The sequence below is a fragment of the Apodemus sylvaticus genome, chromosome 7 (assembly GCF_947179515.1).
Source record: "Apodemus sylvaticus chromosome 7, mApoSyl1.1, whole genome shotgun sequence".
NCBI lineage: Eukaryota > Metazoa > Chordata > Mammalia > Rodentia > Muridae > Apodemus > Apodemus sylvaticus.
Genome location: NC_067478.1, coordinates 81812776 through 81824687, shown reverse-complemented (window position 1 = coordinate 81824687; position 11912 = coordinate 81812776). Strand labels below are relative to the sequence as shown.

General features: G+C 48.7%; 1 non-coding gene across 1 annotated transcript; it reads left to right on the top strand.

Moving 5' to 3' along the window:
- The first annotated feature begins 7074 nt into the window (after positions 1–7074).
- LOC127690354 (small nucleolar RNA SNORA48) lies at positions 7075–7211 on the top strand. Its single transcript, XR_007979074.1, has one exon. It is a non-coding gene; the product is annotated as a small nucleolar RNA SNORA48 (small nucleolar RNA).
- Positions 7212–11912: the final 4701 nt, after the last annotated feature.

Here is an 11912-nt window from a genome sequence, read left to right as displayed (position 1 = left end):
AGAGTTAGGGAAGGGAGGGAGGGTGGGAAGGAGGGAGGGAGGGAGGAAAAAACTTTGACAAAGGCCTCTAGTGCAGCAAGTGCTCAGCAAACAGCACATGGACGTAGTGTTGTTGTTAGTACTGTTATTGTCTCCAGGAGTCGTGTGGATGCACCAGTGGGCCCCTGTTTGATTCATTTGGTGTTCAGGTAGATCATATGGACTTAGAAATCTAAGAAAAGTGATGCCATATTTTGTGAGCTTGGTACATTGGTTAGGTTGCCTCATGATCAGTGATGCACTTGATCCAGGGCCGGGGTGGGAATTAGATGAGTACCTCACAAAGACTGGCATGGAAGACTGAGAAGGTGGAATGAAGTCAAAGCACAAAACTGGCCATGGTGATACATGCCTGTCACCTCAGTGCCAGGGAAAGGGAGGCAGGAAGATCAGGAATACAGGATGATCCTTAGCTATGTAGTGAGGTAGTCAGCCTGGACTACAGAAGGCCCTGTCTTTAAAAATGGAGAAGGTGAAGAGAAGGAAGAGGGGAGGAGAGGGAGGAGGAAGAGAAGGGGGAGGAGAAGGAGGAGAGATAAAGAATTAAAATTCTACAGGAAGACTGGTTGGAACCCCAGTGATAAATGCTTTTTTAAAGTATGACCCTGAGCCACTTATCAAAGTTCTCTATGACTTGGTTTTCCCCCCTGTGGTGGAATGGGACAGGAACGTAGCCCTCACCAAGGACTTGTAGGCTCAGCAAGGGGCATAGACACAGAGCATACAGGAAGCCTGGCCCTCAGCAACCGGTCAGTGCTGTATGGCTTGGGTATAAAGTCCGGTATTGGTGTGTCTGTAGTTGGCCTTGGATTAGAATCAGAAAACCCAAGTGGCAAGAAACAGCGGGAGATACTCTGTCTCAAAAATGCACACAATAGTAATAAGTAAGATAAAAGAAGTTTTAAAAGAATAACAAATGAAAGAATACAGGTGTGGTTCAATGGGACAGCCCACTTTTAATTGAGGAAAACCAGAAGATGAATATATTCTTCACAGAATTTTATTTCATGAAAATTTGTTTTGGAGAATAATTACTAGGACCTCGCTGATGACACGGAGTTTGATATTTTATCACCTTAAATGCCTCATTACTATTTGTAATTTGGGTTGTTTGTTTGTTCGTTTGTTTGTTTGCAAATAAATTTGGTTTCTACTCATAACTTAAAGCCAAAACAGTCTTTTCCTAAAATATATTAACTCTTAATAAATTGCCTAGAGCTTCAAGTACTGTTTTTTTGTTGTTGTTTTGTTTTGTTTTCTTGACCTTAAAATCAAAATGAACAGGCACACGTCATTTCCCTTTTATCATTCTTGGGTTGTTTTTTTTTTCCCCAAATCTGGAAAAATGGGAAAATCCTTCCCTTTCCTCTCCCAGCTTTACAAAGCTCTAAGGCAGCTGTTCTCAACTTATGGGTCAAGACCCCTTTGGCAAACTTCTGTCTCTCAAAATATTTACATTAAAATTCATACTCCAGCAGCAAGTTTACAGTTATGAAGTAGCAATGAGAATAATTTTTATGGTTGGAGGTCCTCACAGCATGAGGAGCTGTATGAGAGGCTTACAGCCTTGGGAAGGTTGAGAAAGTCCCCTCTAGGAGGAATAAGTGATGCCCACAGAGGGAAAAAAAGGGCAGGGGGAGACAAAACAGAAAAGAAAAAACAAAAAACTGAAACCAATGTATTACCTCAAACATCAAATCATGAGCACCAGTGCCTGTCTGCGGTTCTCTGTGGATCCTGAGACCCAGTTCATGGTACATTTGAACATTTGAGGTACTCAAGAGTCCACACAAGCCAAGCCTCCTCCCCTACCATAAAGACTTCCAGAAGGACCAAATCCATGATGTGATAGACCTGTGCTCAAGGACTCTGAACTAGAGCAGCTCTCCAGAAGGCCCCTTCTTACCCAGCTGCCCCTGCTGTTCCAAGAGGAGGGAGGTTGGAACCCAGGCTGGGAAAGTGCCTTGAGCCCCAGTCCTTCCTCAGCCCTCCACCTCCCTCTCTACTATAGAAGGCAGTTGCTCTCCCCCAGCAGAGATGCCCTGTGTGGTCTGCTTTCCCTGGCCAGCAGCTGCTTGGTATGCATGCCATGTCACCTCTGCCCCCATTAGGAAACTTCTCCTTCTGACCTCTCCATGTGCCACTCAGCTGCCTTCTGGGGGGGGTTAGGGAGGGAGGGAAGGAAGAGAGAGACTTCTCAGCATTTACCTAATTAGCAGTAATTAGAAGGCAGGGCCCTGGTGCTCTCCTCACAGCTGCTCCGAAGGACAGAGCCAGAAGCAAGCAGCACACATTGGCTGAGAGACCCCAGGCTGTCCTCCCTCTTTACTGCCATGTCACTCCCTGGGAAAGACAGGCATCTTTGTCCCCAAAGTCATTTCCCCCAGGTGCTTTTTCTCGGTGTGAGGATTGGGGATATTGATTCTCAGCCTCCAAAACAGTAGCCTTGAAATAAGTCAACCAAACCCCCTTGGGGGCCATGTCCAGATGGCTCTGCCAAATAAAACACTGGTTCCCATGGCAACCCAAACCACACCCACAGGAGAAGGCGACTGTCATTAATGGGTATAAGCCAAGCCTTCCCAGAGTCCCAAGAACTGATTCTGAGTTAAGCCTTCATCAAGCTCAGAGCTCTGCAAAGTCAACCAAGGCCACCCCTCTCTCATTTGGGTCACAACGCCTTGTCAGCCATTTTGAGCCCAGACTAGAGGGTCTAGAATCATGAGACAACCATCAATCTTCTGGGATCTTATGGTCAGCACATCAGTGCCTCCTGGGGCTCTCGCCTCAGCAGATAGAGTGGAATAGAGTACCAATTTTTTTTTTATCAGGAACGTGGCCTGCCCTGACCCCAACATCAGACACCAGCTGTTTCGTTCTGTCCATCCTGTTGTTGCTTATTAATGATTCTGATTAACCTCTATGGAGATCCATTATCTCTAAGCCAGGAAGATACTATTAATTCCCATCTGTGCCGGATTACTTACAGTTAGTGGTTGGTACTTTTCCATGGTCTCACAACACATCTTAATCAGATGGTGAGTGGGTTTAATTAGCCGAAGTATAGGTTTTATTTTTTTTTATTCATATAACTACTTAATCTAATGGAAGCCTATTATCTGTGGCTTTTTTCCCATGCATAATTATTGCCGTTTTTAATTGATGGTGCATCAGGGGTTGAGGCTACAATATGGCAGCTGGAACGAGAGGTTGCCCGACTCCCGCCCCAGAACGAAGGTTGAAAAAATGAGTTGTCAGGGATGCATCGAGTCTCTTGTTTGCATTGGGATGTGGGCTCCCATGTGGACACTGCCCAGCTCTTGCCAAAGGAAAGAAAATGTGGTACTCAGCTGGTCGACCTCTGGGTTTAGCTACTGCTAAATGCCCTTCAGGAGCCCTGGGGTTGGAGCCAACTCTCGAACAGCTGGGAGAAATAGCTATTGGTCAATCCAACCAGATCATAAGCAACCCCAGGGCAGGGACTGAATCTTTCTCTCACCACTCCATCCCACAGGCCCTGCGTGGATGGGCCCTGACACCCCAGGTGTGTCCCACTATTGTGCTATGGACTGAACCCAGAGCTAAGATGGAATAAGGGGACCTGAGCTCTCTCACTGAGGATCATTTGTCTCTAATGTGAAGATAGCTCAGAAACTTCCCCCACAAAGAGGGATGTTGGCCTCCAAATCTAGGCAATGGCTTTCCTCTGGTCGTCCTCACGGCTCCTACTTACAGTGAAAGTCCTGATGTCCAGCAGGACAAACTGCCAAGCTCTCAGTGACCACAGGAGATGGAGTGAGACCTGTGAGATTAAGGGTCCATTCGCCCAGATTCCTAAGAGTGGGAAGCAGATGCAGGGACTGGTTTTGGCCAGAAGCATAAAATGTCAATTTTCTAATACCGTTGAAAGCCTGGAACTTTCTTAGTCATCAGTGACTTTGAGCAAAGCTCTCAGATGAATGAGAATGAATAGGACTCCAATACTTTTAGTCAAGATTCAGAGATCATTGGCCTAAGCAGGCCAGGAAGCTTCCCTGGCTCCTGGTGAGGCTGAAGGGTCAGGGTGTGGGGACTTCCTCTTCCTTTTCTTCTCTTAGGGTTTCTCGTCAGACCAAAGCACCAGTCAGAGAAAATCTGCACAGCCAGGTTAAAAGGCTTACTCCCCTTCCCATATGTGGCATAGAAAGGAGACAGAACCGTGAAGGAAGGGTGCCAGGGATTTCTGGTTCAACTGCCTTCTCCCAGACAAACTTAGTTCCTGAGGCAAGACAAAAGAACTCCCACCCTCAACCCACCGCCATGGTGGACTGTTGTTGTCGACGGTGTTGGGTTTATTCCTTCCTTCCCATTTTGAAAAAAAAAAAAAAAAAAAAAAAAAAAAAAAAAAAAAAATTTGTACAGAGACTTCTGAGCCTGACCCGCAGTCAGCAGCAGACAGGAGCCCCGGATTCCCCTTGCAGCATTTTCCAGGGTGACGGATCAGATAATGTACACTTAGCGAGTGCGCAAATAATGTGAATCAGGGTTGGCATAGTGCAGTGAGGTGTAAAAAAAGCAATTTGAATTGTTCTAGGGAAACGCTAGAGCCACTCTGACATGCCTGCTCTCCATCGCTCTGCCCTTGTGCCCCTGCAGTCGGCTGAGCTCCAGGCTCTGGCTGGAATGGCGACGCGGCTGCCCAAGACTCGGCTGCCCAGTGCCGCTGGCTCCCGAAGCTGCCCCGCCCCGCGGTTGGAGAGATAGGAGAGGACACATGTCCCTGAATGACAGAGTTCTGCTTCCCACTAGGGGGGGGTGACTCCACCTACTGATCTCTTCAGACTCTCCTGGGAGGAAAGAAGGAGAGTTGAGGCGATGAAGCCTGTGTCTCTGGACATGACCACACATTAGCAGGGGCGTCGGCGAGGTACATGTATCTACTTGGGGAACGTGTGCTCTGTTCTCTTTGGACTTCTGAAAGTCATCCAGCCTGTCCCCCTTCTTCCAGACAATAGTCCTGTAACAACTCTCCCACACTGCAAATGGCTTTAAGAGTTGTTTCAGACTCTCTAAGGGAAGATTTCTCATCCTCTCTTAGTCACCTGTTCCAGGATCTGGCTCACCACACCCACTCTCCGGAAGTTCTCCCCACTCGGCTGAAATTTAATTCTTCAGGCAGCCGCAGTGCACACGTGGTGGTGGTTGGGGGGGGGGGGGTCTGGAGACACTGGACAGGCTGTCAGCACCATGCTTTTATGTGCCTAAGCAGTAACCTAGCCGCAGCAGAAGCCCCTCCAGTTGAGGGGTGGTTATGTAAGGAAATAGCCAACTCATTTCTCAAGTCAGCATCCCACCCCCCATCCCCCATTCTCCCGCCTCTCACAGGCCTCTCCATTCAGGATGAGCCACGAGCTTGCTTTGTCTGGTTCCCACCACCTTGATGACATTCTGCAAAGGGACATAGCAGAGCTCCTCCCCGTGCAAGCACTCAACACCCTTCTTAACCCTCTTCTTTCAATGAAGCTTGTATGAAGTTCCTTTTCCAACTCAGGAGACAGGCTGTTTATCACTGTGATACCTGCCCAACAGGCCTACCTTGCAAAGCCAGGAGCTTCTGCAAACCTTCCAGGCCTGCCTCCTCCATCTCCTACCCCTACCCCCACCCCACCTCACCCTCACCAGCTCTCCAGGGAACCAGAGTTGCCCACACAGAAGATAGTCAATTAAATGATTTAGATTTATTTTCCGGGAACCAGAAGCAGATGTGGACACTTTCCTCCATCAAAGCCCTTCATCAAGTCATGGTCCACACCCAGAGTTTAGAATCTGGGTGTTTTCCAGGACCTGGCCATAGGGAAAGTGGTAGGAAATCTCTTGATTGTTTCAAATGAAAGCCGATTATTGTGAGAGAAGGAGTTTTCTGCTGGCTTGGGAAGCCGAGAGGTTTCAGGATAATGGATGACCAGCCTGCTGCCTGCCCACCTGCATTACTGACCTCGTAGTGGTCAGGAAGGGAGCCCAGTGCAGATTAAGAACACAAACAAATGGGAAGACAGGACAGGCCTGGGGACAGGCAGCCTGCTGAGGGACTAGCTAAAGACTCCAGATTTTTTTTTCCCTCATAAAATCTAGGGACACATTTCCATGTTGTCTTTGCATAAATTTATGTGGTGATTTGCATACATTTGCATTTTTGCCTTCAAAACACCCAAACTCCCAGAATATAAAATAAAATGCAATTAATTAATTAATTGGTAGGATGGATGACAAGGCTAGCCATATGGGATTGGTAAGGGGCCCTGATCAAGGGACAGATTTTCTGGGTTGTCCCCCTAAGCCATGGTGGATCTAGGGACACGGTGCAACATGTTCTGAAGTTGTCTGTCTCCTCCATTAGACACTGGGCCCTTGAGAAAAGAAAACAGACAGAGCTCTTTGATCTCCATATCCCTGGGCTCTGGCACCAGCTCCTCACATATGAGACTGTTAATCACTATTTGGAGAATAAGCAAGTCAACGACTTAGCAAGTTATTGGCTGTGCTCTAAACTTATGGTTGCAGTGCACATCAGACTCCTAGGACCCACCCAGACAAGATTTACTGGACAAGGGTCAGACGGTCTCATAGCGAGAAGAGCCCCTCCCAGACCGGCTGAATAAGGGCACGTGTGTCTTGGTGCCCAGTGGACTGGAGGGCTAGAAAGAAGTTGTAGGGCTAGCCAGCCTAGGGACAAGGATGCTTGGACTTGAGAAAGCCTGACTTGAGATCAGGACCTCAACACGGCAGGAAGCAGAGAGGAAAGTAGAGGCTGTGCATCTTCTTCCTCTTGCTGCCCACACCAGGAGGCTCAGTGGCCCTCCGAGCCTGGAAAGGACTGAAGAAGTGACCTTCACACTCTTTCCATGCCTAGTACAGGGTCTTTCTCTGAAAGAAATCTCACCAAACTTAGGAGAGGGCCTTACACAGGACACCGGTATTTGCCTAACCCTCCCCCCAACCCAGGGCCCTACTCCTCACTTGTCATTGCCACGTCTCATCCATGAAGAATGACCTCTCCACCCTGGTAATGGGCAGAGAGACACCTTGATGCTGGTGGTGTTCTTATATCAGTCAGGGACAGAGCAGGTCCTTTGTTCATCCGAGCTTGATGCCTGGCTTGGTGGCCAAAGCTGCCTTATGCCTAGGACTCAGAAAAACCAAATCAAATTCAGGCAGCGCAGAGCTGGAGGAGGAAGACAGACAGAGCCCTGCGGACCTATACCACCCTCAGACCTGCCCATCAGTGCATGCCATAAACACCCACTTGCCACCGCACCACGAAGCGTGGATGAAGGATGTCACCCAGGGGCCAGCCTGCCTCATGGCCAGCCTGCAGCTGGAGCCACCACAATGTGCAAGTGTGTGGTGGTCAGATGGGAGAGAAAGAGAAGTGGAGAGCATTTTGAAGAGATGGAACCAGAGACTCGGAGTGTGGAAAGGAACAGTTTGTTGTGAGCGGGCAACCCTGCCACCTGGGGCCATGGTGACGTCCCAGCCTGAGCTGCTGCTGAGGGCCATGTCTGAGTCCACGGCTACCCAGTAGCAGGGGTTGGTTTCAATGTCCATAGCTCATATTACCACTAGAGTACACGGGGATGTCCCTAGTTGGAACAGCTGCTGGCAACCTATGCTCATGTCCAGGGGCTGTGCAGAACTGGTCCCACCCCTTGCTGGATGCCAAGCTTTGGGGAGCTGTCCTCATTTTTCACCAGTGACATCACTCAGAAAAGCAGGCCCTGTACCTTGTCTGGGCAGCACAGTAGAGCTGACTCTGGTGGAGGAATGCAGAGGACGAGAGAGCTGGAGAGCTCGGAGCTGACACTGGGGTCATGAGAACAGGTGAGCTAGCCCTGCCTCTCGCTGGCTGCAGCATTCAGAAGACTGGCCCCTGTACCTTGCCTGGGCAACACTGTAGGACTGGCCCTGGTCAACCCCTGGGGGTGAGAACTCAGGAAGACTGACCCCAATGTGAGGTGGTGTGGGTGCAGGGACGGGATGATGTCCTCACCCCTCACCACCTGAGGCAGTCTGGAAAACTGACCCTGCGGTCATGAGAGCAGGTGAGTTGGCCCTGTCTCTTGCTGGCTCTGCACTTCATCTGGGAAACACAGTTGATCTGGTCCCGATGAGGAAGGCATGGGTAAGCCAGTTCCAAGAGTGGAAGTGGGAGAGTAGGCCCAGCCCCCTCACAGGGTACAACACTTAGGAGACTGGGCCCCTCGTCTTGACTGGGCAGCACAGTGGAGCTGGCTCAGAAGGCATGGGTGCAAGTGAGCAGTCTCCAAGGGCATGAGAGCAGGAGACAGCTCCCCTGCCTTCTGTCTATGGTGGCTTTGGGTGACCTAGCCAGAGCAGTGCTGGAGAGCTCATCCTGGAGGTACACATAAGGGAGAACCAGAGGGCCGACCAACACGGATCCAGGGTTCTGAATAGGCCGATCCCAAAGTCTATATCATCTATAAATGTTTGAATACATGAAAGGGTCAATCCTGTCATTCCAAACTGCAAGATCTCCATGACACAGGACAACAATAGGATAAGCAGGAGGAGTCCTAATGAAGATCCAATATTAATGTCATCACAGAAACCAGAGATTGCAAACCAGACCAATTGCAATAAACATTTGCAAGTGATGATGTGGGGACAGAGAGATATACTATAGGGACACACCATGATATGCCACAGTGTCCACGATGAGATGTTTTGTATGCTTTGTTCTTGGCGGCAGCATTGGTGGTGGTGGTGGTGGTGGTAGTGGTGTGTGTGTGTGTGTGTGTGTGTGTGTGTGTGTGTTATTTTGATGGGGGAGGTTGCAAGGGCAAAAGGCAGATATATGGGAACAGGGAGATGAGAGGGACTGGGGTGCATGTATGAAACCATGAAGACTCAATAAAGTTTTTAAAAAAAAAAAAAGTAAGAAAGGAAAAAGAATGACATCTGTTTTCTGAAGACCCCAAGAAAGCTACCAGTTGGTAGCTGACATCTTTCCCATTTGTAAGATGATGCAAGCTGTTTATTCTTTGAAATAGGAAGCCCCGTTAAACCCCACTTGCTAATTCACATCTGCTTTCACCCCAAACTTGGACAGCATTAAGGACCATTGCCCTTTATCTTTCACACATTTCCCTTCTCATGAGGCATGGAGAAAAGATTTGGGAGCTGTGTGGTCAGGCTGGACCCTCCCTCCACATGTGAGATATGTACAGCTGGTATAGAGACTGAAACTATGTATACAGAATGCTTACAACAGGTCATGACGTTGTAAGCTACCCCAACAGTAACTGCTACCCCAACGGTTAGTTAGTACTTCTTATTATAAAGAAGCATTGTATATGACAACACCTCACCTTGGCTTCATAGCCCAAGACAACTTCATCAGGTGACCGAAAGTTACAGAGATATGGGAGAAACCTGTCACCAAGGTGACACCCTAGGATTCAAATAAAAACATAGCAGTTTTCTTTTCACTATACAACCCCCAGGATAGACTCCCAAGGTAACGCTTAGCTTGCAGTCAGGGCTCTGCTTAGGTAAAGAAGTAAGAGGTACTCAGCATTAACCAAACATCTTGGGCAGGCAGGCTGGCACAGGTCTCCTAATCAAGTGTGTTGATGGAGCAGGGGATTTAGTGATGTCGACCAGGCTTCAAGGATCAAACTGATGTGAAGCTGAGGAAGGACAGACAAGGAATCAGGATGGGGAGGAGGACGTGAGGAGGGCGGGGCATCTTCAGGCTGAGTGTGCTCTGCACTCAGGAAGATGAAGGAGAGAAGCTCTCAGTGAGAGGAGGCTGCGGTGTGCCAGGAAGGAGTGCCACCACAGTCAACCCTCTCCCCTCCCCTTTCCTTCATTCAAAATGGACTCCAGACATGTGACCGAGAAAGTAGAAAGGAAGAGAATTGGCCAAAGAAAGCACCAGCTCAGAGCTCGGAGCTGCAAAGCTTTCCTGGGGTGGTATAAGAAGCAGGAAGAGGGAAGAGGGCAGGAAGGGACATGTGGGGGTGGGTCCCAGCTGTGGGCACAGGGCTTTGGGCTGATTTTAACTATTCCTTGCCATGACTCTGAGACATAGTTGTTGTTCCACTTTACAGGTCCTGTAAGAGAGGTGATAGGCTTGAAAAATAAATTAAGTGAAGAAGGGGAAGAGATGGGAGAAGGCATGGGGCTGTGCAGGAGCCAGGCTCGGGCTGTGTATCATGAGGAAGAACAGCACAGAAGGGGAGAAGGAGAGGGACTGAGGAAGGGAGGAGGGAAAGGGATTGATAGGGTCTGGGGAGACGTTGCATGGATCTGACATTAGGTGAAGAGTATGCAAAATGAATATGTGAGTTCTCTGTAGCCAATCGCATGGCTCCTTTTGGCGAGATTCTAGCACAAGGCACACCTCCCCAAGGTGAACAGAACCCACGCTCCAGGCTGAAGTCCCCCGAGACTTTTCTTTCACAGTCTCCCTGCGGCTTCTTTTCTCCCTCCTGTTGCCCTCAGGTCTTTGCCTTCACCAGCCTTCCTCAACCTTGAGTCTGAGGCCTTTCATACCAACACCTACCACCCAGATACCCCAAGGAAACAACTGGTCTCCTCTCAGGTGTGGAAGGAGTCTTCCAAGTTGTTTACGTACACCTGTACTTAAATAGATGGCTTGGTTCGCCTCTCCCTTCTTGAAAAAGACATGAAAAAAGTGGGCTAGCCCTTTGAACTAGGCCAACATTTACCCCTTATCCACACCTGGAACTTCTTGGAAGGGGCAATTTTAAAGCCCTGTTGCTGGGGTACATGTCTATTCTATATTTTGTCCTTGGTGGGGATGAAGAATCCATGCTTTAATTTTCATAAGCAAAGAATAGGGAAAGGGAGAAGATAACCATGGCCATATAGTGTTCAGACACTTGTAGACTAAATACTGGGCCTTTGCTTTCTCTGTCTGCTTCGGCACCATAGTGTAGTGGTCCTAGAGACCTTCTGGTTCCCAATATGGGCAAGTCATGGAATGTTGGAAATGCAATGATCTCTCTACACTTTGTTTTTCGATGTTTCCCGGGGGAGTCTGGCTAATCACTTTGTTTTTGAAGGGCCATTTGCAGGATGGACTGACTGTCTGTGGGGGAGGCAGGGATCAGGAAAAGGCAGTCTCCGCTGGCCAGAATAGTCTTAGGAGCTCACATGGCACATTCAGAGGCTGTGTTCTTTGAGAAGCCTCTTTCTCCTCTCCTAGGGTCTGGTTCAGACTCAAGAAGCAAGTACTAACCGCATAATAAATGTCAGCAACTAGCCTTGCCATCCTTGAGAACATTATCTCTAAGCCCTAGCATCACTGCTGCTTTGAAGAGAGGCAACTTTATCCTAACTTGACTAGGAAGGACTGGAAGGTCGTGGCTAATTTAATACTCCTTTTTCTCTTTGGACACCTTAGTAATTAGAAAGTCCTACCTGGGGTTTACTTAAGCTCTTTAACACAAGTTTCCTCTTGTCTTTGGCTCTGGTTGTAGAAATCCCAAGCTTACTAAGCTTCAACTACCATCCACAGTTAGAGATGGCTGAAAACCTGACCCTCCCACAGCCACCTCCAAACACTGCATCAAGCCAGACACTGGATTTGCCATAGGCAGTTGCTGGTAAACTGGTGTGGGTGTGTTTCTTCAAGTCCAGAGGAAGAGAATTTGGATCCGACCTCCAGGCTACAGCCCTTAGTGCACAGAGCCCAGGCTTTCTGGTGTAGGACAAATCACTCTGGGCCTATCAGACAAGGCTACTCCAAGGCCACCATGTCTCTCCTCTGTTTCGGTACTGTACTAAATCGTTTGTCTAGATTTTCACCGGATCAGGACATTTAGGAGCAGCTAACTCAAATCATATTT